The sequence below is a fragment of the Macaca fascicularis genome, chromosome 10, assembly GCF_037993035.2.
Source record: "Macaca fascicularis isolate 582-1 chromosome 10, T2T-MFA8v1.1".
Classification (NCBI taxonomy): domain Eukaryota; kingdom Metazoa; phylum Chordata; class Mammalia; order Primates; family Cercopithecidae; genus Macaca; species Macaca fascicularis.
In genome coordinates this window covers 62,940,090-62,967,480 of record NC_088384.1, presented here as the reverse complement: position 1 = coordinate 62,967,480, position 27,391 = coordinate 62,940,090, and the positions used below count along the sequence as shown (strand labels likewise).

General features: G+C 48.1%; 1 long non-coding RNA gene across 1 annotated transcript; it reads right to left on the bottom strand.

The window, feature by feature from the left end:
- Nucleotides 1-684: 684 nt before the first annotated feature.
- Nucleotides 685-27,126, bottom strand: LOC141407792 (uncharacterized). The gene is made up of 2 exons (XR_012418418.1): nt 27,079-27,126; nt 685-4,220 (listed from the first exon to the last, which is right to left on the bottom strand). It is a non-coding gene; the product is annotated as an uncharacterized lncRNA (long non-coding RNA).
- Between the last annotated feature and the right edge of the window lie 265 nt (nt 27,127-27,391).

Sequence of the window (27,391 nt, the reverse complement as noted above, 5' to 3'; positions counted from 1 at the left end):
GGAGTTGAGGAGGGAGTACATGGATTCTCCAAAATGAGCACAAAATGTGCTGTATATATAGCTTTGGGTTTGAATTGCAGCTCTGCTGTTGCTAAGCAAGTAGCCTTGGACAGTTTGTTTAATTCCTTGAACCTTGGTTATCTATTTCTTGGAGTTGCTGGGATGACTAAGAGAAATATATGTAAAACTTTATATGATGCCTGACCCTTGACAAAGGTCTGTTGTCTTCTCTTTCCTAGAATCTATCTCTGGAATTAGCAAACTACAGCCTGAGGGTTAAATTCAGCACACCACCTGTTTTTGTAAATAAAATGTCATTGGAACACAGCCAGACTAACTTGTTTATGTATTGTCTGTGGCTGTTTTTCTCCTCAATGGCAGCAGAGCTGAATATTTGTAACAAAGACCGTCCAGCCCACAAAAGCCTGAAATTTTTTCTCTCTGGTCCTTTACGGAAAAAATTCCTGGACTATGTAGTGGGTTACCATCTCTACCGCCTGCTCTCCTGTGAGCGTTGCAAAATGATTAGACATGTAAAGAAGGAATATTGTTACTAATTACACATGTTCATTTGTGAAGAAGGGCCTTCTTTATACTTCTGCTACTAATTATACTTTTAACTTCATTTAAATCTTTTTCCATAAGAGCTTATCCATATGTGATAATAAGCTGAATTTCCATATGTTTTATATTTCATGCATCTTTTATTAGAAGACCCAGATTCTTTTAACATAGTCTTAAAAGGGAAGTTTTAGTTAAGGCATATCCTATCAAATGGGATTTGTTGGTTGCAAGGAATAGAATTCATAACCAAACGTGGTTCAAATGGCACCTTCATGATTCACCTCACTTTATAAGACATCAGGTGGCTCGGTTGTCTGATGGTTATATGGTATCACCAATGATCCTAGTTCTTTTCATCCTTCTGCTAAGCCATCCTTGGGTCTGGGATGTCATTCCAATAGCTTTTTGTCTCCTGGTCCGCTCCAGACAGCCATGTCCGGGGACAAGACTTGTATTAGAGGTGTTGGGAGGGGAGTGGCGGCAAGAAAAATAAATGCTCCTCATCCTGAACTCTCTCCATTTACTGGGGAGGATTATTTTTTCCCCAGAAATTCCGCAGCTGACTTTCACATTACCTTTTCTTGGCCCAAATTGACTCATGGCAATGCCTCTGAGCTGCCATAGATGCTGGGAAATGAGTCTAGGTTGTTTGTTGGCTTGCTTGCTTGTTTTCAGTCTCATGACAGATAAGAAAGCTGAGAAGGGGTTTGGGAGGCCAACCAGTGCTCTCCACCAGATTGATCGACCTGGGTCTAGATGTCACCATCCAGGTGGAAACAGGGCCCCGGATAAGGAACCTGGGAATCCTCCTTCTAAGTTGGGTCTTTGATGTCTGCCTTTGTGGTGTCATTGACACGGAAACTCTGTTCAGAGTGTTTTCAAGGTGGTTTTCTAGTTGCTGGGGTGCAGACAAATGCAGTGATCATAGGAAGTGGCCAATCACATCCTTGCAGGCGGAGCCCATGGAGCCTCTTCAGTGTGTTTTGTGTCATCTCTGTCCATTTCCCTGAAAGGACAGGGCTCCTTGCCAGATGATGGGGTCCCAAGTCCAGGCTCTCACCCAGCATGGATGCACTGATGCTCTGTCCCATCCTCGCCCAAGCCTCACTTATTCCTTTTCATCCAACTTCTTCTAATGATTGTAGTAAAAATAAGATCCCCTTCCCTCTGAATGTTGGTTACTTTTTTATGTGAGACTTTTATTGCTTTTGGCCAAAGTCCTGCTGCAAGATTTACAAATCAACTGCTGATTATGTGAGTTACGTATAATCTCCAGAGCTAGAGGGAATTTCAGACCCTGGAAGTGGCTCTTGTTGCAGAGGTGAGCTCATTTCATAAGAAGAGACCATGAGGTCACAAGACAAGCACTTCACCATGGAAGCCTCGTGGAGTCATCTCTCACTCCTCCAGTCCTGCTGTTTGAAGCAGTCACTGTTAGGCTGAGAGTAACATGTTCTCTAGCAATGAAGAAATGTCTGTGACATATTCAGACATCAAGAGCTAAGGCAAAACCAGCACAGGCGATTGTGGGATGTAGCCATTCCCCAGTATAAGTTTAAGAGTGTGAGCAGCCTGATGTAACATGAGAGAAATCTGACTTCTGCTCAGATAAGGAAAGCAACAACAAACATGACAACACACAAAGAAAGTAAGAAAATAGATTTAGCCGCCAGTGTCTCACAATCCAAAACAACCAGTTACATGCTGATCCACTTTCAATCTTCCTGTTACCTTCCTGGCCATTTGTTTTTTTCCAGGCATCATTTGCATATATATTGCATATGTCTTTTGTACTCCTTTTCACTCAACATTTGAACCAAAGGACTTTTCCATCATATGTAAGAGGAGTTTTGACTCAAATTGCTACAGAGGTCATTTGGTGTTGCACATCGTAAGTTGCCAATTCCCAAATCTCTTCTCTATTTGGAATTGAGGCCACTGATTTGGCATAGTCTCAGAGGAGAGTCAATCCTTGGCATGAATGCACAAGTCTTAGTCCATCAGCTGAGGCTTTCAACATTCTGAGACAGGATGTACTCACCATTACCACACCTTGAAAACCAACCATCCAAGATTATTCAGTTGGCCATTTTTCCTGTTTGTTTTTTATTTTCAAAACAACTCTTTACTTTGAATACATAATAATGATATTTGATAAAGCAATGCCAGCAGAATATATCAACAAGAGACTCTTTAGCAACCCCAAGTTAGACAGGAGCGAGCAGGTCAGAACTTATAAATAAGTATTGCCCACATGCAGGAAGAAAATGCTGTTTGGGAGCCAATTAGTGGACAGAAAGATTCTGACCCATACACATTTGGGATGAAACCACCATAAGAACAGAGAGCACTGATTTACCCCCATGATCCAACAGAAACAATTTCTGTCAGACAGCAGAAAGCCTCTGGTGCTCCTTGGGCAATGGTATCACAAGAGAACGGCTGAGGTGAAAATGCTGTCTCTATCTGTCCTTATTATCATCAAGAATGTGAGCTACAGTCAGTTCTCACTGAAAACACCTATACTACAAAAAATAGTCTCTACCATTTGCTGAGAATTTATCTTAAGCGAGAGCTATGCTCAAACCTTCACCCACATCCCTCTGTGTTTTATAGAGAAGGAGGCTAGAAGGACAGAGGTGAAGCAGCTGACCACCAGCTTGTGATTTCACTCCCTCTCTAGTTACTCCCAAAACCCACATTTTTTTCTGCAAACCTACAAAGTGTGTCTTTAAAAAGCAGCACAGTAATGTCTTCTAAGGTGTCACAGTTTTTAGGTTAGATAACAATGTGTTTAGTAATAGTCCATCATTATTCTTTGCCCTGTAAGCCAACTTACTTGGAATAGCTACTCCCTGTCCTCTCTGAACCACAGCCATTGCTACAAGCTGGGGGAAGTCTGGGAGACAGGATGTGATAAGTATGTGTGTGCATGTGGCTAGGATGGGCAGCTGCCATGCATAAGTTTATTTGTCCATTCATTCAACAAATAGTAAGTGGGCATCTTCTGCATACCTAGCATGTCCTCCGAAGATCAGTGAAGGCTGATGTCTGTGTAGTTCATAACTGGCAGTACCTTATCAAGGGCAGGTGTCCCAGCCGTGTTGCTGAAGAACACACCTCCTCAAAACTTAGCAGAGGTTAACACATTCATGTTGTTCATCAATCTGCAACTTGCACAGGGTGTGATGAGTCTGTTTGCTTCCCCACCATATCAGCCGAGACAGCTCGAAGGTTGGGGATGAAATCACCTGACAGCTGGGCCCCTCACCCGATGGCTGGCCCCCTCACCCATCTGGTGGTTGAAGCAAGCTAGACACTGGCTGAGGCTGTGGCTGGAGCACCTGTACGTGACCTCTCCATGTGGCTGCTCGGCCTCCTCAATGCACGGTGGCTGCTCCATGATTGAGTATGCAAGTGTCCAGGCAGATGCTGCACCACCTCTTAGGATTTTGCCTTCGGTTCCACAGTCTCACCTCCTGGGAGTCATGGTCCCACCCAGATTCAAAGGGAGGAGTGTGAGCATCATGCTGTGCACAGAGCAGGGCGTGGGATAAAAGCTGGTGCAGCCAGCTTAGGAGAATCCAATCTGCCACAGCAGCTCAGAGGCTTTCCTGCAGGCCCCATGGTACAGAGTTGGCTGCTCCTCAGCTGTGCTGTTGAAAGATGTCAGAGTAGTTTAATAAGAGGAGAGCTGACATGTGGTTCTGGTCTTAGCTGGGGAGACAAGGAATGCTGGTGTCACATAACAGTTAGGGCAGCTTATTCTTTGTGCCTGGGGTATGTGTGGCTGTTGGGGACCAAGAGGCTTCACACCCCTTTCTCTCAAGCCTTTAAGCAGCTCAGGTGGGAGGCTAGGACCTCAGACTCTGGAGAAAGACCAGGCCATTTGCTAGTTAGTGGGTGTGGGTCCCTGACCTTAGCCCCAAAAAACATCTGCAGAGGCTGAACCTCTTCACTGATGCTTTGGACACAATGTCATTAATTAAAACTGATTCGTAGTGATTTTTGTTTCTCTACTCAACCAAAAAGAGTGTAGTGTGACCATAAAGTCTGAAAACAGAGATACTATTATTTCATCACCTACTATAATATAGTATCAATAAACCATGTGTTGTGTGGTTCCAGGCTTGGTGGCTACCCTGATTATTCTCCTAACAACCTTTAAATTAGTGCCCCTGCTTCGTGGATGTAGAAACTAAGACAGGAAAAGATTAGTCATTGCCCAGGGTCATGTACAGACCACCAGGATTCAACCTCACTTCCGTTAAGTGTTAAACTTGTAGTCTGTTCAATGAGCTAGCTGACAACAGAAAGAACGTTACAAAAAAAGAAAATGCATTGTCTCTCCCCATCAGGAAAGGCTCCCATGCCCCCATTGCGGGAACTATTTGGCCGGTGTGGTGCTCACTACTGAGGAATTGTTTAAATTGCTCAAAGTTTCCACACTTCACTGGGGAGGGACTCGGTGAAGGCTTTGATATCACTTATGCTGTATGGGGTCCCCAGAGATGAATTTAACTGTGAATCCTAGAAGATATCTCACCAATCTCTTCCTATTGCACCTGCTATTGGCATTCTTCTCCCCAGACTGCATAGTATCCCTCACTGGAAACACTCAGGGCTCCTCATCTAATAGAAGACCCACTATGCCACCCACCTATTTCCAAACTGGGACCAAAGTGTCGCCCTGAAAATTCACAGGTGCTAGTAACGTGGTCATTGAAAGCTGTTTTCTATGAAAGTTTAGAGACATGGTAAACAGCATTCATTTTGAAGGCAAGGACTCAATAGTTGAAAATTCCCATCTGGGTAGCAAAAGCTCTGCTTTTAAGATACCCAATCACGAGTATTCTGAAGCTCATTACCATCCATGAAGGAAAAGGGTATGGAAAATAACTAAGTTCTAAATGTCTATTCTTCCTGTTGTCACTCTAGCATTGCAAACACCCTCTCATTGGCTGCCTATCCCCTCCACCCACGCCCATATTTTAGGTCAAAGAGTCCCTTCTGTGAATCAGAGCAGTGTCTTTCTCATCTTTTCTCTTTTTCATGCCAATCTTGAGCAAGTCACAGAGCTGACTTTGTGAGACCAGGTGGCAATTGTTCGCCACGAAAACCAATCATACACTAATGCTGAGTGCCTCAATAGCAGTGAACGTGGCAGGGCGCCCTCATAATCAGGCCCTGCATCAATGCGCCTGGTGCCTGTGGGCAGCTCTTGCTCTGTGTGGGAAGGCGGGGGCCTCTTCCATCTGCTAGGAGCTAAAGCAATGACTGTGTGCACTGACACAGCCTCGGCTGCCTCTGTGTCCATATGCTGTGTATTCATGGCACGTTAATGAAGAAATCTTCTGTCTTGCCTGGACTAATGGGGGCTGGTGAGAGCGTGGAACACCAAGGGAGCTGGGGAAGGTATTCTATCCAAGAGGTACTGGCTGACCAAAGAAGAGAGCATTAGGGGGTGATGCCAGGGTCACTACACTTGAACCCATTTCTCTACCAGAGCAGTTGTGCAATCTTGGGTGAGTGAATTGAGCTGATCCTCCAGTCCACAACTACAAATGCAGTTTTCAATAGTCACTTCCTCTCAAGGAATTTATAAACACGAAAGGGACCACACGTATGTGGGATGGTTTGGGAAAGCAGTTGTAATTAGAAGTGTGATGCAAACATAATGTCAATAACGGCTGGCTTACCGTTTTGCCAACCAGGTACATTTGGGAGCCATTTTAACTGCTGTATGGCAGGTGAACTGCTTCTTTACTTGGAGGAGCAAAGCTATACTTGCTCAACGTAGAGCAATCTTTCTAGAGCATGAGTCCCGGATGTGATAGAACTTCCTAGAAAGTTCCATCTGTTTCCTTTGTCACATACTGAAGTCTATGCTTGTAAGAAGAGCAAGTGCATGAACCTAAATTCCACACTGCAGTATGGGTGCTACACTGGGCAGCTAAGTGCTGTATTAAGCTGCCAAAATGTTCATCAGTGGCCTTGGCTGTTTCCTTTTGATTCCGTTTTCTAAGCACCTAATTCTCTCCTCAATCCCATTGCTCTGTCTCTGTTACGGCAATTTCCACAAAACCTTGAAATCATTTTTTGCTGCTCTCTCTTTTCCCCTAGACTTTCCAGGCCTTTCAGGTAGAATAAACTGTTGATTTCCAGCGGGTCAGAACCCTGTGAGTGACATTTGCAACCGTTTACCTTTGCTGCATAACAAACTATCACAAATCAAGTAACTCAAAACAGCATGCATTTTATAGTTCCTATTTCTGTTGATCAGAGGTTGGGCAGGTGGCTGGATTTTTCTGCTTGGGGTCTTGCAAGGCTGAAAACAAGGTGTCAGTCAGCCTGTCTGGGAGGAATCTGCCTCCAGGGTCATTGGGTTCTTGGCTGAATTCAGCCTTGCAGCTCCAGGACTGAAGTCCTGTTTTCCAGCTGATCCCAGTGACCACTCTTGGCCTCTAGAGGCCACACCCCAGCTTCCTGCCATGTGGCCCATCCATCTCCAGTGGAGAACCCCACCCCTGCTGAATTCACTTCAAGCTATGACCTGACCTTCCTGGCTGTGACTTGCAGACAGATTGAAAGGGCTCCTGTGGCTGAGTCAGGCCTGCTGGATAATCTCCTCATCTTACAACCAACTCACCTGAGAACTTCATTACTTCTACGGAATTCCTTGATGGCCCAACCTCAATTCATGTTTCATTGAGTGACTGAGGGAAGATGAGCAGGCCTCTTGGTACCAACTTAGAATTCCATCAGTCACAGCACACAAAGTCACTTCAAGAAGTATTTGTAAAGTGAAGGAAAGGCATCAAGTCACATTTTTCCCTATGAGAAACTTAGATTGTAAGGTACGTCTTTGCAGTAGCCCAGGATTTCCAAATGCACCCCAGCCTAAGCCTGCCTCCAATGAAACCACAGCTCCCCTTTCAAATGCAGATTCCTAGACCCAGGGGATTCTAGTGTCAAGCAGGCTATCTGCCTTCTAGCAGGCTACTCCTTGGGGGCGTGTTTCCCTCTACACCTCATCTGGAAATGACTGGAAGCAGCCTTTGCACCTGGAGACTTTGCTAGATGGGCAATGAAAAGCAGCACTCAGCAAGGAGGCTCTCAGGAGGGATCTTCGAGCCCCCATCAGGCAGCCTGGGCCTGGGGCTACCACGGATTAAGGATGCCACCCAAGGAAACAAAGGATCCAGGGAGAGAAATGTAGAAATTAGTACTCATCCAGAAGATGAGTAACAACAGCTGATGCTTACATAATACCTTGCTAATAAGCATGAGCAACTACTCGTGGAAATGGCAGCACGTTCCATCTGTATCATAACATTGGGAGTTAACGGAAGGGGGTCCTAGAGGTACCAGTGGACACAGCATTTAGCCAGTCAGCAAACATTGCTGAGCCAGGTTCGGAGAGATGCCCCTGCCATCAATAGCCCATGACTCCCCACAGAGACAGGCGGGTACACAAATGACAGGGGCTAAGAGTCCATACATCCTGTCACCAAACGGAACTCGGGTCCTCCTGCCCTGTGCAGCAAAACCAAACACTGACATCAGGACTGCAGCAACAGAAAGCCAGGCATTTATGGAAGAACACTATGCAAGGAGAATCAGGCAGCTCAGGCTTGAGACCAAAGCTGCCCTTGCAGGTAAGGGTTTTTAAAGGCAGGGAGGCAGACGTCACAGGCCAAGTCATCAATCAATGACCCAAAAAAGGCAGAACATCTCCAAGTGGGGATCCACAGGTCGTAGGTGGAGTCAAAGATGTTCTGATCTGCAATAGGTTAAGGAAGGAAAGTTTGTCTAGACTGGGGGTCAGCAGAAAAGAGTGTTAACTCTGGCCTGTGGGCATGACCTCCAGGCTCCTCAAGAAGAAACTGAGAGCAAGGAAAGGCAGGCAGAGCTCACTCCTCAGTCCCCCTTATCTGGGGTCCATGTGCCAGCATGTCCATTTGTTGAGGGGTGTGGGTTCCTGAAAAACAACTCAGGGTCATATGTTAGCATGGTATCTTTAGTTTCTATACGGAAGCAAACACCCTGTGACTTTAACTTCCTTGGCTACTGTTTTAAGTTACTATTACCTTCTTGCTTATCAAGTTGCTCATTTACTTCTCAGAGCTAGCTGGGTGTTTGGAATTTCCCTTGAAGTAACTCAAGATTTTCCTTTATTTCCACATTTAGGAGCTGGGGGATGGCCCCCCGCTAAGAGTGGTCCCTGCTGTGTCTCCGCACTAATGGCAATACATACAAAGCAACAAGTGGTTCTGCTGCATCCAAAGGAAACCTAGAAAAGATGTAAAGGCCAGGTTACATTTGAGCCCAGGTTTTCCATTTCTTTAGCCATGTTGGCCACATCTTCACTGGGTGGCCAGTGTTTCAACAATAAAAGTGGACACCACCGCCCACATCTGAGACCACTGCCCCCAGAGGGGCTGGTCTGTACTCAGCTACCTAACAGGACCGGAGGCTGGGCTTCCTGGGGCCGAGTGACACAAGGTCATTATTAATAATTCTACCCACTCAAAGGACTTGATATACACCTAGTGAGCTGAAATGTTACTGATACAAACTCATATCTTACTCTGATTGCTAGTAGCCCCCTTCCTACCCGCTCCCAAGAAGGTAGCCAGACTGGGTGTTCCTTATCTGGGCTGGGTGTGAAAGTGGGAGGATTTCTGCTACTGAGCTGAAACAGCAGTTTCTAGGCACCCAAAAGACAACCACCCCTTCTTTTTGTTTTCTAGAAGGCCAGTGCAGTGTAGACCAGACAGGAGGGAAGTTTAGAGCTCCCCAAGACTGGAAAGGTGGCTGTGGCGTGTGGGGCTCAGATTGGGCACCTGCTACCCAGGGCTGCTTCCAGCACTGACAAAGTGGATAGTAGAGCTATCAAGGACCCCAGCATTGACTTTAACTACATGGTCTGTATGCTCTAGTGCAGTCCTACCAAGGCAAATTCAAGAGCTCCTTCAAACGGAGGGCAGGAAGCCTGTGATCAAGGACCTGTCTCCGTCGTCTGTGAGCAGCCCCCCTCCCAATGCCCCTCCCCCGCCCGCGGCATGCAACGGTGATGAGCAGCGGAGACCACCAGAGCTGTCAGTGCCTTAGAGAAGCTGGGCTCCTTTGAATGGTGGAGCCACAGGGTCAGTGTGTTTGCCACTTCTTTGAAGTCTGTGTTTGTCATGGGAGTCAGGAATGAGAGCAGAGCTGCCCCCAGACTCAGCAACACCTCCTGCACCATGAGTCACTTGTCCACTCTGTGCTCGAGCAACTTTAGCAATGTTGGCATCACGGAGAGGCTTGGGACCACAGTCTACACCATCCTGGCCTCCAGAAGACTCTGCGGCTAACTGTGGCAAGGTGGACATGGAGCTGCTCAAATGCCAAGGCAGCAGGCAAGGCCATCCCTGAACTGAATGGGATGCTCACTGGCACAGCCTTCTGTGCCTCCATACCCACTGTGCCTGCCACTGAGCTGACCCACTTGTCTGGAGAAATGTACCAAACACAATGACACCACAGTGACTCAGTGGGTGCCAGAGACCCCTACTGAGACTCTTGCTTCCCTAAGAACAGGTTGTCTTCTGGGACTTGAACAGTAGCACACACCCACTCCCCCAGCCTTGGTCTTGGGCTGGCACTGCTCTCAGTGATCCCTTTATCCAGCCCATTTCCTGGCATGATAATGCATTTGGCCACAGCAGCCTCTTTGTGGACCTCACAGTCCTCATGGCCTCCAGGACACAAGAGCCCTGGACCACCAGCCCCAGGAGTGACATGAGAGGAAGAGAGAGGCCCTCAGCCAATGAGAGTCCTGGCCTCTAGCGACTCCACCTCCCAACAACTGATGGTCTCCTATTCTGCAGTAGGCCTCGCATCAGGCTCTTGAGGCAGCGGTAGGGCTTCCAGAGCCCTGCTGTGCCCTGCACCGTTGGTGCTGTCTGTGCTGACCTCCCTAGCCTGTGCAGCGGGAAGCAGTGCAGCAGCATGCTCTGATGGCGAGGAGGGAGTGGGCACATACTTGAGAGTAACTGTGAGCTGCCCCTGGCGTCACATCACATTGTCAAGTTCAGGTTTTCAGCTGCAGTGAAAAACTTCTTGTAGGGAACTCAACTAAATTGTCTTTAAATGACTAAACCCTAGGGACGACAAATGCTATTTGGTCATGCATTTTCCATGTGGATTCCCATACACTGCTGCTCCCAAGAGGGGATTTTCTGCCACATGTATTGATGGTCTTTTTATTTTGGGTTTTGCTCTATCTGGAAGGATTAACAAGAACGACATTAAATCCCACACGAATCCCTTTGCCCTTGTAGCGAGAATGACCTTGAGAAGGCCAGCCCTTCCTAGCTCAGGGAGCAGCTTTGTGGGAGATGAGTCTCAATTGCCAGGACTCCCCAGGGCCAAGCGTCCTCCACTCAGGCAGGCTGCTTCCCCTCCTTGTCCCAGCAGCCCTCACATTCACTTCCTGTCTTTCTATCCAAGCTGCTGCCCTTGACTTCAGCCCTCCTTTCATCTGTTACCCCAAACCTCTCAGCTCCACTCTTCTCATTCAAGTCAAATATTACCTAATTAACATCACTCTCTTTAGAAACTTGGCTCCTTCTTGCCTGGAAGGTACAGTTTAGGGGACAACCCACCTTGGGCTGTGTGAACACACTCCTCCCCCACTGACCTCAACCTGTGTCTGACACAGCAAAGGTTACACCACTGCCCTACCCACAGTGCTCCTTCCTTTCCTGCAAGGTGAACTCAACAGGAACTTCAGAGCTGGAAGTTGCTCCCTAAATAGTGGGCCACCTCCACCTGCCATGAGGTGGGAGACTCCAGGCTGGCTTCTGTGATGAGGCTGGAAGGTGTCATGCACCCTGCACCCAGCAGCAGAGCCCCTCGGGCTGCCTGTTCACCCTGAGCCCCCTGCCTTCGCAGGCACACACTCCGATGTGGATCACTGTTGCAATGGGGAAAATGAGTTGTTTTCCACCTGGGTGGGTCTGAAGGGAGGAGAGGAGTCGTCCTTGTCTCCAAGTTCTCCTGTCACTCATGCTGCCTCAGAAGCCTATTAGGGTCACCATACCTGGAGTAGTGGATTGCGAGGAGCTTGGACTGAATGCAGGGCCTGCTGCTCACTGCTTGTAGAGTCCAATTAACAAGAGTGAGGTCAGATAGAGAGAAGGTGACCATTCCAGAGCTTGGCTAAGGGGAAGAAGATACAGGCTTCTGCCTTAAGGGAACAGCTTCACCTGTACAAGCAGAAAGCAGTAGCTTTAAAGGGGAACTTGGCATGAAAAGCATGCAGGGGACTGGGGAGGAGATGGTGGGGTCTGCATGACTTATTTCAATATCTTATCCACTGGGTGGTCCTGGCTGGTGCTATCGTGGGCAGAGCTAGGTCGTAAGTTGGCCATTGTCTCGAGGCAATCTCCTGGTGGGGCTGAAACCCACAGGGTGCCTGGTTTGGTTCAACATTTGGTCCTCTGAATTTCCAAGCAAACATACAGTGAGATAAGCTTGCAGTGCAGGGGGTGCCTGGTGGGGAGAAAGGAATGGTTATAGTTGCATTCCTAAAGAGCTAAGTAAAAAGTGAACGCACAGGGAAAAAGAGAAAAGGTAAAGATGATTTTTAGGAAAATGGGGTACTTGGTTACAGTCTGAGGCCTTAGGCTGTGGCATCAGGTCTGATGAGGCGTAAGCTTTAGTAAACATGGAAGCAGTGGGTACAGAGCAGAGTCAAAGCCTGGAGAGAGGGTGACTGCTGGAACTGCCCCGCCTCAAGATGGGAGTAGAGATAAGACAGTGGGCTGGAGGCTGCACCTGAGCTCATAGGGCGGGTATCAGGGGGTGCGCAGAGGGTAATAAAACAAAGGTAAAAGCCAGAGGTGTCTCCAGAGCAAGAGGCCACTCCTGGGGCCGAGAGGCTTCCAGCTGGCACCCAGAACATGCCTCCAGCCTCTGGCCTCTGACAGCACCGTGGGGCCGAGGGGCAGTTCCTGTCAGTGACCACTCATAGTCAGCAAGGGAGTCTTCCCCCAGCTTGTTCATTTTCATTTTTCTTTGTGCTAATTTAAAACATAACTGCCCCAGGGAAGGGCTGCACATGGAGTCAGTCATGATTCAGTGTGGACTGGCAGCTGGGACCCTGAGCACCCAGGAAAGCGGGATGGCGTGGGGACTTGTTCATCTCCCAGCTGTGACTGCAACTTCAAAAGGGAAAACACATCACATTCACAAGGAAAAGAACCTCATCTACATCACATTTTTTCACACATTTGAAGTTCTGCAGCTTCTATGCTATTTTTTATCGTGGTGAAATACACATAACATAAACTTTACCATTCTAATCACTTTTAAGTGCACAGCTGAGTGACATTAAGTACATTCACATTATTGTTCAGCCATCACCAATATCCATCTCCAGAACCTTTTCAGTTTCCCAAACTGAAGCTTCATACCCATTAAACAGTCACTCCCTATCTCCATGCTCCCCTGAGCTCCTGCACTCACCCTTCTGCTTTCTCTCTCCATGAATTTGAAAACTCCAGGGACCTCACATAAGTGGAACCACACAGTATTTGACCTTTTTTGTCTCGCTTATTTCACTTAGCATAATGTCTTCCCAGTTCACCATGCGTCCTAGCACGTCAGTACTTTATCCGTTTGTAAGGCGGAATATATTCTATTTGATGTATTCACCACATTTTGCGTATCTGTTCAGCTGCTGATGGGCAGTTGGTTTGCTCCTACCTTTTGCTGGTGTGAATAATGCTGCTGTGATTACGGGTGTGCAAATATCTGTTAAAGTCTCAGATTTCAGTTATTTGGGGGAGATAACCAGGAGCGGAATTGCTGGATCACATGGTGATTCTATTTTTAATTTTTTGAGGGATGGCCATACCATTTACCACAGCGGTTTGACATACCCTCCAGCACTGCACAAGGGTTCCAGTTTCAACTTCACATCCTCAGTCACACGTGTGATTTTCTGCTTTGTTTTGTTTGTAATAGCCATCCTAGTGACTGTGAATTGGTATCTCATTGTGGTTTTGGTTTGCATTTTCCTGATTATTAATGATGTTGAGCACACAAGCTTATTGGCCATTTGGTTATCATCAATGACGAAATGTCTATATTTGCCATTTTTAAATCAGGTTGTTCGTTGTCTTGTTGTTGAGTCATAAGAGCCCTTTATATATTTTAAATGTGTATACATATATACACACACACACACACACACACACATATATATATATATTTTAGACAGAGTCTTGCTCTGTTGCCCAGGCTGGAGAGCAGTGGCGCAATCTCAGCTCACTGCAAACTCCACCTCCAGGGTTCAAGCAATTCTCCTGCCTAAGCCTCCTGAGTAGTTGGGATTACAGGCACACACCACCATGCCTGGCTAATTTTTGTATTTTTAGTAGAGACAGGATTGCACCATGTTGGTCAGGCTGGTCTCAAGTGCTTGACCTCAGGTGATCCACCTGCCTCGGCCTCCCAAAGTGCTGGAATTACAGGCATGAGCCACTGCGCTTGGCCTATTTTAAATATTAACCCTTTATCAGATACATAATTTGTAAATATTGTTTCCCATTTCATGGCTTGGCTGCCTTGTCACTTTGTCAATAGTGTCCTTTGAGGTACAAAAGTATTTAATTCTGGTGAAGTTTTATTTCCCTGGTTTTTCTCTTGTTGCCCGCACTTTTCGGTGTCCTATTATTCCCTATGCTTTTGAGACCTTTGAAATCTAGTACATTCCCATACCTGCTACTGGGCTTAGGAAAGCCCTGCCCGTTCGCTGTTTCTGCGGCACACACACTTGGGCCTTTGGAATTCCATAACCACCTTGTTTAGTGACATGTTAGCATTTCTTAGTCATCTGGTATTCCTCTTATTACCCATCTTACTTGCCCTTCCAACACTGGGGTGTGTCGGATAGGAAGTAGTAAGCTTTCATCTTTCTAGGACATTTCCTGGGAGATACCCCAGATCTCAGTATGTTTTTAATTGGACAAATCAGACTTTTTATTTATTTTCATTGTGGTTTGTGATGCTTTTAATGGGAATTAACTAGACAGAAATGACAGTTGCACTGTTATGAGGCTGATATTCCTCAGAGGAAGGTGGGCAGCAGTCCAGCTCATCAGCTGCTGAAAATGTCCCCCTTGAGCTCCCGGTGGTGCTCTAAGGCCATGTAGCTTCTGCTGCAGCAAAAGTAATGAGATCCTTGGCAGAATGCACTTGAACATGCTGTAGAGAGCTTTTTGTATGCATTAGGCACTGCCAACGACATGCATGTCCAACACAAAGGGGCACGGTGGACGTAGAGCATGGCAGGTCCCAGTCTCTGAGCGGAAAGGGCCCAAGTGCAGATGGTAACCCACTCAGCACCAGGGCAGCTGCTCTGGCCTCTGAGGACTGGTCCCGCAGCCTTTCTGGGCACTGGTGGGGCTTCCCCGGGAGCTCTGGGCTCTTCCCTACTGACACCAGCAGTTCTGTTTCCGCCACGGGCTCCTGGGACTTATCTGCACCCCGAATGCTCGCATGTGTGAATGCCTACTCCTGCTCTCCTTACTGCCTCCCTGTTTGGTGCTGAACCTCCAGGTCGTGCTCCACTCCCCACAGTACACAGCCAGGCATCCTTTCTGTGTCCACTGTCCTCTTCACAGGGGCTCTCCTTTTCATGTTCCTTTCAAAAGAGCAGCCAGGCTTCTCCTGGTCAATTTCTTCTTCTCAATTTGGTGCTGACTCCTGGCTTCTCAATAGCATTTTTATTTTTGCAAGTTTATAATAAAAATCAGCAATGCATTCTGGTTCCTCCATGCCAAGAATTTGTGCTCATGCCTGAATATGAGAATCTTGACTCATGTCAGTAAAAATGATGGCCTTGGTAGACCCATGGCAGAGCCTGCAGCCTGGTGCCAAAGAGCACCTTCCTGCCAGCTCAGCCATTCACCACTGCCACTGCCGGCACACACAGACACACACACATACATGTACACACTCCTGCATGCACTGACAGGCACTCACATGCTTGTATGCACTTACATGCATACACTCACACATACACACTCACTCTGTCACTCATACACACTCCCACCCCTCCTGACGGGCAGCAGGCACTGCTCCGCAGGCACTCCCTTGGGCCCCTCACTCATGTTCTCATTCTCAACTTTCTCTGCTACCTGCCCTTTATCCGCTGATGCAAATCCTCTCTGCCAAGCCTCACTCCTGATTTACCTTGAAAAGAGTCCAATGCATAACCCACTTTCCAAGGGCAGTCGAGGTGGGAATCATTGCTTTTATATAGGGCATGGCTCTGGCTACACTTGGGAGATGCCCTCGTTTCGTTTCAGAGAGAGGCTGTTCTCGGCTCACTCACTCCACTTGTCCTCCAGCCATACCCCTGCACAGAACCCGCTGTAGCCCAGGCCCCCAGTGACTTCTTCGAAGCCCTCAGGGTGGCTCTGTCACTAGGGAGATATGACCTTGAGGTGTGATGGCAGCTGGTGGGACTGGGCGAGGCCGGAGCTGGCTGTATCCCTGTAGTGCAGGGCCTCCTGTCTGCCTTAGGGTATTCATGTGTCCCACATGTCTGGCCCCTGGTTGTGAGGATGGCACCCCCTCCATATCTGCTCCATGGCCACTGGCTTTGCGGATCTCTACTTCGCTGTCTCCCAAGGGACATGTGGCTGTGTTCCAGCACCTGGCCAGGCCCTTTTCTGTTCTCTCATTACTCCTAACCCAAGCAATGTCATCACGCTGTACATCTGTCAGTGGGTCCAAATGTCAAAGACTCCCAGACCTCCCAGATCCCAATCTCTGGCTCCAACTCCTGCCTCATTCTCCTGCCATGAAACAGCCACTGGAACTCCTGCTCCACCTCCAGTGATCTCCACCCACCATACTACAGTTGCCTCTGCCCCAGGGCTGATGGCCACGGCCACAGGTGGAACCAGGCAGCTTCTGCCACACACCAAGGAGCCACTCTTGGTGGCCCCCTTTCCCTCCAGCCCTTCTTCACCCACCAGAAAGTTCTCCTGGCTCTGCCTCTGACCCGTGTCAGATGTGTCCTGTTCCCCCCGCCCTCAGTCTGTTACCATCACCTCACTCTTGGACTGTGCAGTCATCTCTGGACTGCTTGCCCAGGTCCTGCCCTGCTCCCTGCGGGACATTCTCTCAGCAGCAGCACAGCCCAAGGTGGTATTGTTGGATAGGTAAGATCAGCCTGCCTTCCCTGTTGAGGGCCCTCCCTGAGCCCGCACCCCAGCCAAGGCTCCTTGTGTGCTCGCAGGAGCACCCAAATGCTAATCATGTCCTGCAAAGCTCAACACCAGCCGCCAGCACTCACTCTCCAGCTGCATTTGAGGCCACTCTCCTCTGGTCCCAATGCAGTCTGGCTGCACTTACCTGCTTTCTGTTCTTCAAATAATCCCAGGCCACTCAGACTTAGGGCCTGAGCCCCTGCCCTTCCCTCTACCTGGTGTGTTCTCTCCAGGACGCTCCCACGGCTACTCCTCCCCATCCTGGGGTCTCAGGTGGCAGGTCCCCATGCAGTGGGACACTCCCCCCCACTCCTTCCCATCTGGGGTCTCAGGTGGCGGGTCCCCCATGCAGTGGGACACTCCCCCACACTCCTCCCCATCCTGGGGTCTCAGGTGGCAGGTCCCCATGCAGTGGGACATTCCCCCACACTCCTTCCCATCTGGGGTCTCAGGTGTCGGGTCCCCCATGCAGTGGGACACTCCCCCACACTCCTCCCCATCCTGGGGTCTCAGATGGCGGGTCCCCCACGCAGTGGGGCACTCCCCCACTCTCCTCCCCATCTGGGGTCTCAGGTGGCAGGTCCCCATGCAGTGGGGCACTCCCCCACACTCCTCCCCATCCTGGGGTCTCAGATGGCGGGTCCCCCATGCAGTGGGACACTGCCCCACACTCCTTCCCATCCTGGGGTCTCAGATAGCAGGTCCCCCATGCAGTGGGGCACTCCCCCACACTCCCAGGAGCTGCACCTGCCCATCACCGTGTCTCTATTGTCTCACAACACTTGGCATCATCTCGGGATTCCTTTCTTTCTTCCCCCAATGGAACATGAGTTCCCCGAGTACAGGGACCAAGCCAGTCTCGTACATATCTTACTTCCAGTGCCAAGAAGTGCCTGCCATGGATAAGGCAGTCAAAAAACATTTGTTAAAAGTGAGTGATTACATAACTGAGTGACAAATGCCCACCTTCTCCATCTGTGGTTCTCAACCTTGGAGGCACATAAGATTCACAAATGACCTTTAAAAATACAAATGCCAAGGTCCCCCTCAAACCTTGAATTTCTGACTTAATGGTTCTGGGGAAGAGCCTGGGTATCACGATTTGTTAAAACTACTAATGTGAATCAGATGTGGATCCAAGGCTGGGAATCAACTGGAATGTAGGTTTCAACCTGCAGAAAAGTTGTCATGATCCAGATACTGTCCACTCCACTCCTTGAAAGGACCCCAGAAAAAGACCTACTGCAAAAAGAAAAACCTCCATCTTGATGGTATTAGTTCTCAAAAGGGCAAAGTCAGGGGACCCTATGTATTGGTTTCAGGGCCTGAGCTCAGTGATTGTTAAGGCAAGTCCTGAAAAGTGAGGAATTGGTTGGAACTGGCAGAGTCTGACAACACAGTTTAGGATTAAAGAGCACAGCAAAGGGAGGGTCTTAAATGAGGTGTTAGTGAACAGACTCTTGAGTTGAGCCTTATGTTCCGAGAAGACGGACTCTGTGGAGCAGTCTCCCAACTTTTTGCTGTGTTTGCTTCTTTGGAGGTTTGTTTTTGCTTCGTCCCAATACTGCTTAACACATGAACAGGAATTCCTGTTGGTTTCTACTCTCAGTATTAATCAGAAGGAAAGCTTAGAAGCAAGTTTGAATCCACGCAAACAGAAGTATATTCAGAAAGAGTAAATGAAAATCCATATGGTCAAGAGGAAAGAAAAAAATCAAGCACTACGCCATTGCCTCCACAGTCAATGGGGAAGCAGAGTCTGAAAGTTTTCTGAATTAACTACTAATTTTTATTTTAACATAAAACCATTGCATGATTAATAATATAACCCAATCTATTAAGCACAGTTTAATAAATCAACCTAATATTTTTGCAAGGAGTGAAAGATTAAGAATATGAATGTATTAGTGAAACAAATGATTTATTCTTAAAAAATGCAACATAACAATTCGAAATTAAAATCAGGAACCTAATTAGAGACCATCACAAAAAAATATTGATTTTGTTAAACATGTAGAAGATGGTTGGCTAGGAAAGCACATAGCAAGTTGTTTAGATGACTGCTTCACCAAGATACAAAGAGAGGTGCACTTGAGGAGGGACCATCAGCAGCCACCTGTGCTCCATCTACAAAGATCTGGCTGTGACGGCATGGCTCAGGAGCTGATCAGAAAATTTCTGGTAGACACTCTCTCCACTCCAAGCTACAAAGACAACTAACTAACCACTTCATTGAATCTAGATGCCAAAGCAAGCCATCTTGATTTAGATCCTTAATTTCCCTATTCATGAGGTAATAAAATAGAATTTTCTTTCTGAGAAGATGTTTTAAATCATGAAAATATTTAAACTGATCACAAAGCTAAGTGAAATACAATAAAACACAATGTCTGCAAGTATATATCATTTTAACGTTTTGTTAGACCAAATTCTTCATAACAAGATTCTTGTTGGGAGACCAGCAGGATGACCCCAGGACCCCACCCCAGCTGGCTGGGCTGGAGGCTCAGCCCCACGGGGTGGAGGCTGTGCCTGGCCCTGACCCTGGGCTCCAGACACAATTTCCCTTCTTTGACCCCCAGTCCCTCATTTTACATTCCTTCACAGCAGTTCCTCCCTTTGCTTTGGATGTTCTTGGCTTCGTCTCTTCCCCACTCCTAGACCACAAGCCCTTGTCAGGCAGAAGCTGTGTTTGAATCATCTTCTACCGTAACATCTAAGACGACACCCTGAAGTTACTGAGTGTTTGCTGAGTGAACTGTGTCTCTTGACTGCCTGCTTATCTGAGGGTGAGCTGTTCCCCGTAAACTCAGATCTCCCTTTTCCAGGACCGCTCAGGAGTGTCTGCTCATGAACAGCCAGGCTCAGCCAGCCCTGGAAAAGTATGGTCTGCATGCAGGCGAAGAAAGAAGAATATAGTAGAAAAAACAGCAGTTGTCCTCAGTCCATTGAAATTCAAAGGATTCCCTGGGGATTTATTTTCTAAATGGCTTCTTACTTCCCTAAGTGTTTTGTCCTTTTTCCTCTGATGTGTGGGCATCCAATAAGCAGGCACTGGCGCCATCAACTCCTTATGTTCCCTCCCTGGAAAAATCCTCTAATTATAAAGCATCACTTGCTGCATGAGCCAAAGGGAAGAGTAAATTATTACACTTTTGTTTGTACCATTGACTCCAGAGACAAATGTCTTCTTGTCCCCTGGGAAGCCAAAGCCATCCACGTTGACCTTTTGCAGAAGCGGGTGCGGATTCTTGTGCTCACCACTCTGTGAACCCCACAGCCCGTGAATTCGGGTGCCTGCCTCCCTTCTCCTCAGAAGCAGTCTGTGTGTATTCCAGCTTCCACTGTCCTCTTTTCAGAATGTCAAGGACACTATCTCCTACTGTTTGAGTCCCTCTGCCTGTTCCCATCTCCCAAGCAACAGGAGAAGGGCCTCTTAAATCCCTGACTGGGATACAATTCTCCTAACAACATTCCCAATTGCCTTTAGGGCTACATTGTACACAGAAAAAGCGTAGACAGCAGAGAGTATTTAACGCATGGTGACAATTAGTGTATACCGAATGCAAATGTCGCCTCCATACCAAGACATTATATGCATGGTGTCATGGAACCTCCCGCAGCTGATCCATGATGAAGAGATGCTGTTGATGACTCCATTTCAGTTTCAGACTAAGTGACCTGCCCAGGGTTCATCTCTCTCTCTCTCTCTCTCTCTCTCTCTCTCTCTCTCTCTCTCACACACACACACACACACACAGTCACACACATGCACACTCTTGTAAGTGTCAGAGCAACCTTTTGGCCCCAAGCACTCTGACCCCTCAGCAGGATGTCCTGCTGTCTCCCTAGAGCATCTTCCCTTTGTGTGTCTTAGCTGTAGTCTCAGGAAGTTAGAACTGGCAGAGGCACTAGCTTAAGTGAGAAACCCAAGCACAAGGGTGGGTGAACAACAAGCTTGGGCCACAGGGAGATTATCCAGATAGCCTCTGAGACCTTGAGCAAGTCACGAGATCCAAGTGTCCTAGGCAGGTTCTTCCAGAATCAGACTTCTGATGAGAATCCACAGGCAAGTGATTGATGACGGGAGAGGCGCCAAGGGAGGTCAGGGAGGGAGCAGGAAAGGAGGGTGGGGAGGGGGGAAGTCAAGCCAGGCACAATCTCAAGAACAGTCTTGTAGGGGGATCTTCAGCCTGATCTTGAAGAGGCCTCTGGAGGGCAAGCAAGGACTCTGAATTTGTCCTGCCTTGAAGCAGGGAAGCTGGACTTTCCCATTCCTGCCTGTCAGTCATGAGTTACTGACCACTAGGAAGGACATGCACCCACAGGCCCTTGTAGTTCTCTGAACAGTGAAGCTAAGCAGCTCCTGTGGCCCAAGTCCCCAAAGAAAGAGCATGGGCTGCAGTTAGAAGAAAAGCATGCAGAAACTGCAGAGTTGGCATACAGATCAGACACGGGCATCGCAGGGCATCTGAGTGGAGACCACCAGGATCCAGGATACTCGGCCCCAGTCACTAGTACAATGCCCCATGCGGGGCCAGAGCTGTGTCTGTGACTGGGGCCCCCATGACCTCATTAGAAGGTCTGGGGATTTGGGAGGTAAAATCGATTAAGGGGATTAGAAAGTAGGTTTTGAAGGAAAATTGACACAATTAGAGTATTTCACCTCCAGAGAAGACTAAATAGTAAGCCAGTAACTACACAAGTACATAAAGACTTCTTACCAAAAAATGATGGCTGATTCAAGGACTGCAGAAGTAGAATAATTGACATACTGCACATACAGAAGGGCTCCTACTGCACAAAGGAAACCCCAGCCTGACAAGGAAGGGAAGCCCCAGAAGACTGTAAGGAAGGGTACATGGTCCACATGCCCAGCATCTGTCTTGCAGGATTACACAGGGTCCCTCTGAAATAATTTGCTCTGAACAGATAAAGCACGACAACCAGGAACATTTCCTGTGTGTCTCTTATGTGGGAGGGTTTGGAAGCAGAAGTTCATAAAGTACATGAAAATGAGGATGAGAAGACCAGGATGAGCAGATCTTCAACACTGCCCTTGACCCTATGTTGGGAGAGTTGAGGCAGGTCAACCCTTAGAAGCCTGAACCTAGCATCAGAATGCTGCAGGGTGGGCCCTCTCCAGCCCAGAAGCTCCATACTGACTCCTAGGCAGTATGGAACCTCTTAAAGAATCCATCCCTCATGTGAACAACGGCAGTGATACTGTCCCTGCCCCACTGGGCTGTGATCAATGGGTGCAGACACACTCAGAGCTCTTGCTACAGAGCTGGGAACAAAATAATGAAGTGTCAACTAGAATGGGTCTCCACATGTGAAATGTATGCCCAAGCCTGGTAGAAAGGTGGCATTCACTGCTGCTTCAAAGGATTCAAAACACTCCTCTGCTCAAGCAGAATGTGAGTCAACACAGAACCATCAAGGGACACCCAATGTGTCCCACATAGCCAGCTTATATTACTTCTGTTTCTTCCAGTTATTGACACAGAACCTTCTAGCACATGTACTCTGCAGAAACACAAGCTCATTCATTCTCCCCATGTCCTTCCGTGTTAGGTAAAATCTGGAAATTAGAATCCCCATTTTGCAAATACAAAATAACTGAGAAACAGATCAAGCTGCGACTCACTGAATCTGGAGCAAAAGCAGTTTCTATCTCCTGTCTCCTTCATTGCAAGCTCAAGTTCCTGCTCCACTAGCCTAGATGTCAAGGTGCTTTATCCTTCTCCCTGCTCTGATATTTCTTTCTTTCCTTTTTGTAAAAAATGAATGAATCTTTCTTGATAGGAGTGACAAAGGAGCGTACAGAAGAGGTATGGAAATTTCAGAAGGGATGAGGTTCCTTCCCGCAGAATCTGACACTGGATCCCTGATTTACACAACCTGGGCACTGCCCCAGGAGCAGAGAAGGAAAAGCGCAAAGCAGGCTGTGCACATCCCCATCCATCTGATCGGCTCACTGGATCCAAGCCTGGGAGATGCCTGCTGGAGAATTGTCATCTGTTCACTCTTATGCACTGCCCACAGATGGAACCCTCCAAGGTCAGTGGATGAGGGACAGGCTGTGGACAGGAAGAAAACCGGGAGTCAGGGGGCCTGGATGCAGGGAGTATTTCTTCCAGTTTCCAAATGTGACTTTGGGTGCCTGGCTCTGGGTTCCAAAGGTCGTGGTGAGCCCTGAGTGCTGCCCCTCCTCTTGCTTATACTGAACAGGGTCCTATTCTCAACTGAGAGGGGAGGCTGTCCAAAGCAGGACAGTGAGGATCATGCTCCAGACTGTTGTTGGGAGACGCTGTGTCTGACACAGGAGAATGATGTCAAGTCCAAAGACTAAGGAAGGGGAAACAGAGGGCTAGATAGCAGCTGGGGAAGTCAATGCCAAAGGAACTAGGGGCAACATCAGGTTTCAGACTGTGCTTCAGAGTGAGCCCCCGTCTGTGAGTGTGAGCTAGTGCCTCTCTGGAACACCAGCACCACTCCAGGAGCCTTGCGGCCTCATCTGCAAACGGGGTCATCGTACCTGTGGAAGAGGCATCTCCTTAGGAGTAGAAGAGAATTTATGTGAAGGAGCCTCTGGTCAGTGCTGAGTCCAGATCACGGGTGGCTCCGTGATGACCTCAGGTGGATCCCAAATGTCAGACACTCCCCTACTCATTCCACAGTTAGCCGAGGGCCTCTTCCTCACCATCAACAGCAAATGGGCACACACTGAAAACCTTGTCTGTGCCACCTTTCTTACCTATGTTGATTCTTTTACTCTTTGCAACAATGCCATGCCTGGGGCCCAAGAGGGAAGGGATCCACCCAGGGTCGCTCCACCGCAGACCTTGTAGCCAAAGGGAGCCGCAGCCTGGCCACACCCTCACTCTTGGTCTCCATGCTGCCACCTTGCCACCATCCTGGTCCTGTCCTGATCTAGGAGGAAAGTGAAGGCTGCCAAGGGATCTCCAGCAGAACCTTCTTTTACAATTACAGTAGAAATTGGATCCTTCTTATTTCACCGCTCTGGTTTTGTTAACAGGCTATTTCTGTGTCAGTAACTGCCCATGGGTGTCAACTCCCCAGTGGGCTAGAATAAAGGGAAGATGTGACGTCCTTTCTTCTTCAGCAAAAAAGGATTGCCAGTATTGCTCCTTTAAACTTCCAGCCCACTCATCTGGGAGGTTCAGCCTGCCCTGTCACCTCAGAGCGCTCAAGCTGCTGGGCATGTCCTGACTTTTCCCTTTTCACATTCCCTTTGACTCTGCAGGAGGGAAGCGGGTCCAGTTGATCTGGAGAGGCTGAAAGGAGAAAGAACTGAGGCAGAAGTAATCAGTGGAAATTCCAGAGGGAGATAGATCAGAACCCACTGTCTAAGCACAAAGGGCTGCTGGCTTAGTAAAGTGAGGCTAAGGTGGGGAGGTCAGTGAGCCAGGGAGCCTGCCCACCTGCAGAGTGGCTCTGCAGCTTCGTCCCTGCAGGATGAGGCCCTGAACTCTGCACCCACCCTGGTGGGCTGCACATTATGTGCTGGGAGACCACTGCAGGTGCAGGCTCAAAGCCCTGTCCCTGCAACTCTCTCCACCAACGTGCCTCCCGAGAGGCAGGTAAGGAAGAGGTAGGCCTCACGGAGCCACCCCCACGAAGTTGCGGGCGCCCTGTTTACTTCTCTGGACTCTGCCCTTGCCTTGATAACTAGGGGACAGTTAGGTGGTTTGCAGGAAAAAGACATGTTGCTGTTGAAAATTCTGTTTTCAGGCTGGGCACGGTGGCTCATAACTATAATTCCAGCATTTTGAGAGACTGAGATAAGAGGATTGCTTGAGGCCGGGATTTTGAGACCAGTCTGGGCAGCATAGCAAGACTTCTCTACAAAAATAAATAAAATTTTCAGTGCAGCATTTGAGGGTTTTTTTTTTGGTTTTTTGTTTTGTTTTGTTTTGTTTTGTTTTGTTTTTTGAGATGAGATCTTGCTATGTAGTCCAGGCTGGACTTGAACTCCTGGGCTCAAGAGATTCTCCCACTTCAGCTTCCTGAGTAGCTGGGACTACAGGTGTGTGCCACGGCACATGGCTAGTAGTTGTTGTTTGTTTATGCTGTGTTATGAACAGAATGTCTGTGTCTCCCCCCAAAATGTATACACTGTAGCCCTAAACCCCAATGTGATGGTATTAGGAGTTGGGGCCTGTGGGAGGTCCTTAGGGCTAGAGGAGGTCATAAGGATGGGCGTCCATGATGACATTAGTGTGCTTGTAAGATGAGGAAGAGATTGACCTCTTCTGGCTCCAAGTGAGCGCAGTGACACGGCAGCCACCCTCCACCAGGAGGAGAGTCCTTCTCTATCAGCATGCTGAGCATGGACTTCCCAGCCTCCAGAATTATGAGAAATAAATGTATACTGTTTTTTAGGAGTGTATTTTTCTATTTGTTTGCTTTCAGGGAGCCTAAACAGAGTTTCTTGACGGGACAAAGTACATTATTATTAGAGATAATGCAAATTATTAATTACCAAATATATTTGTATAGAAAGGGAAAAAGCCACAAAATATCTATGAATTGTAAGAAATAAGCACTGTTGCAGTGCAAATATCCCGAAACATTCATGTGGTGCCATGTTCAGCTCTCCGAAGCTCTTTAGCTCTTACCTGGAGCAGCCGTGCTCAGGTGATGCTGCTGGGAGTCTGGAGATAGATGAAGACACTCCCCCTACACCCGCCTTCATACTTACACATGCACCTGTACACTGGGACACACACTTGTGCAACACATACGCTGGAAAGGCCTCCAGTCCAGTAAGTGAAGCACAAAAGGTAAATAAATAACAAAGCTCCAGACAGGAGAGGGTGCGACCCACAGAGAGGGGGGCAGGCCCGCTGCCATGTTCCCAGGAAGTGGGATATAGTCAATGGACCTTCCTTCCAGGGTGGGTTGGCCGTGCAGCCAGGAGAGGGGGATAGGAAATGGGAATTCAAGGGGCCACCCTAACAGGGAGTCATGGCACATGCCTTCAGGTGTTTGTCCAAGGAAAACGCGTTGCAAAGAGTGTGAGAAACATCAGTGTGACTATTTCAAAGTGACGTGAAGAATCAAGGTTCATCAGCATTCTCTGCTGTCTGGGGAAGATCACTCACAGCTTACCTACACCAATCCAATCCGATTCTATCACTCTATTCACAGGTTGCTCACAGCCCAGGATGAGGCCCAATCCCCTAAAACCTGGTATGACGCCTTTAGTGATGAGACCACTACCCACCTTTCCGGTCTTATCTTACGCATCCTACACTCGTGCTCCGTGCTTCTTCAAACTCAAAAACCAGAAAGAGCAAAACTGCCCCAGGAGCACTGCCTTCCCCCACCCCCAGGGTCATAAGCACCCACACGCAGGCAGGCCCTGCTCCTCGTCCAGGTCTCAGCTCTCTTGATTACTCCCTGTCTTCATGGGCCCCCCTCCCACTCTGCTCCCCCAGGACCCTTTCCTCGCCCCTTTGGAGCAGTCATCACTCTGCACAGTCACTGCTGTTTACTTGTCCTTTTGGGCAGGGCCATACCTGCCAGGCTCACCTGCTCCTGTGCCCCCAACAGCTGCTCTGTACCTGTCCAGTAGCAGACACCAACCAACACTCACCAAGCCAATTGACAAACACACAGGCAAAGAAAGAATACACCTGGGGACTGGGCCTCCCCAAGCAGTGTGACTCTACCACTGTGGATACAACAGCTTCTTTGTTCTTGGTTAAATCACTTTGTTTTGCTATTTTTTCACCATGGCTGAGGGTGAGAAAAGCTTTATGTACATTCGGCAAGGTCTATCTTAGCTGGTGAGTCCTCTTTCAATCAATTCTGTATTTTCAGGTAGCTCTTGAACAGAAGGAGCTCTTCTTTCTGCTGCTGGCCAGGGCAAACGTGTCCTGTACCCCAAATTGGATAGATTCTGTGAGGCCATGCTTAATATGTGCTATGGCAGGAGACCCTTGTGGGACCCGGGTGCCTGATAGCAAGCAAACTGCATCAAAGGAATGCCCCTAAGGACCAGCTGCCAGGCCAGCTGTGCAGAAGCAGAGTAAGGGCTCTTTGTGGGCTGGTGCTGATCTGCATGACAACTGCCCAGGGAACACAAGCCAGGGTGCAGCAGAGAGCTGCCTTTGGTTCAGGCACTTGCCTGAGTGAGTTCCTTTGTTTAAAAGGCATTCTTTTCTTAAAATATGAGTGATAAACCGAGAATCACAAAAATGAAATTGCTTACCTTTGTGTTTCCTCCCTTCAGTTCCACACGCTGCAGAATTACAGAAGTGGTTATTTTTGCAAAAGAACTTTTTTTCGCTCACAGAAAAAAAGCAAATGCAGCAAGAAATATGTTTTCTTGAGCCAAAAACAAGTTCTTAGGCCTTTTAGAAAGTGCCAGCAACCATGCTAATAATTAATGACATGTTTAAATGCTTAGTGCTGCACCAGCAATGTTTTCAAGAATCCCAACCTCTTAGTTTTTCTTGACGTTAGAGTTACACTTGTACAGCAAGAAAAATACAGTCTTCCTTTATCTTAGTGAGGAGGTGCAT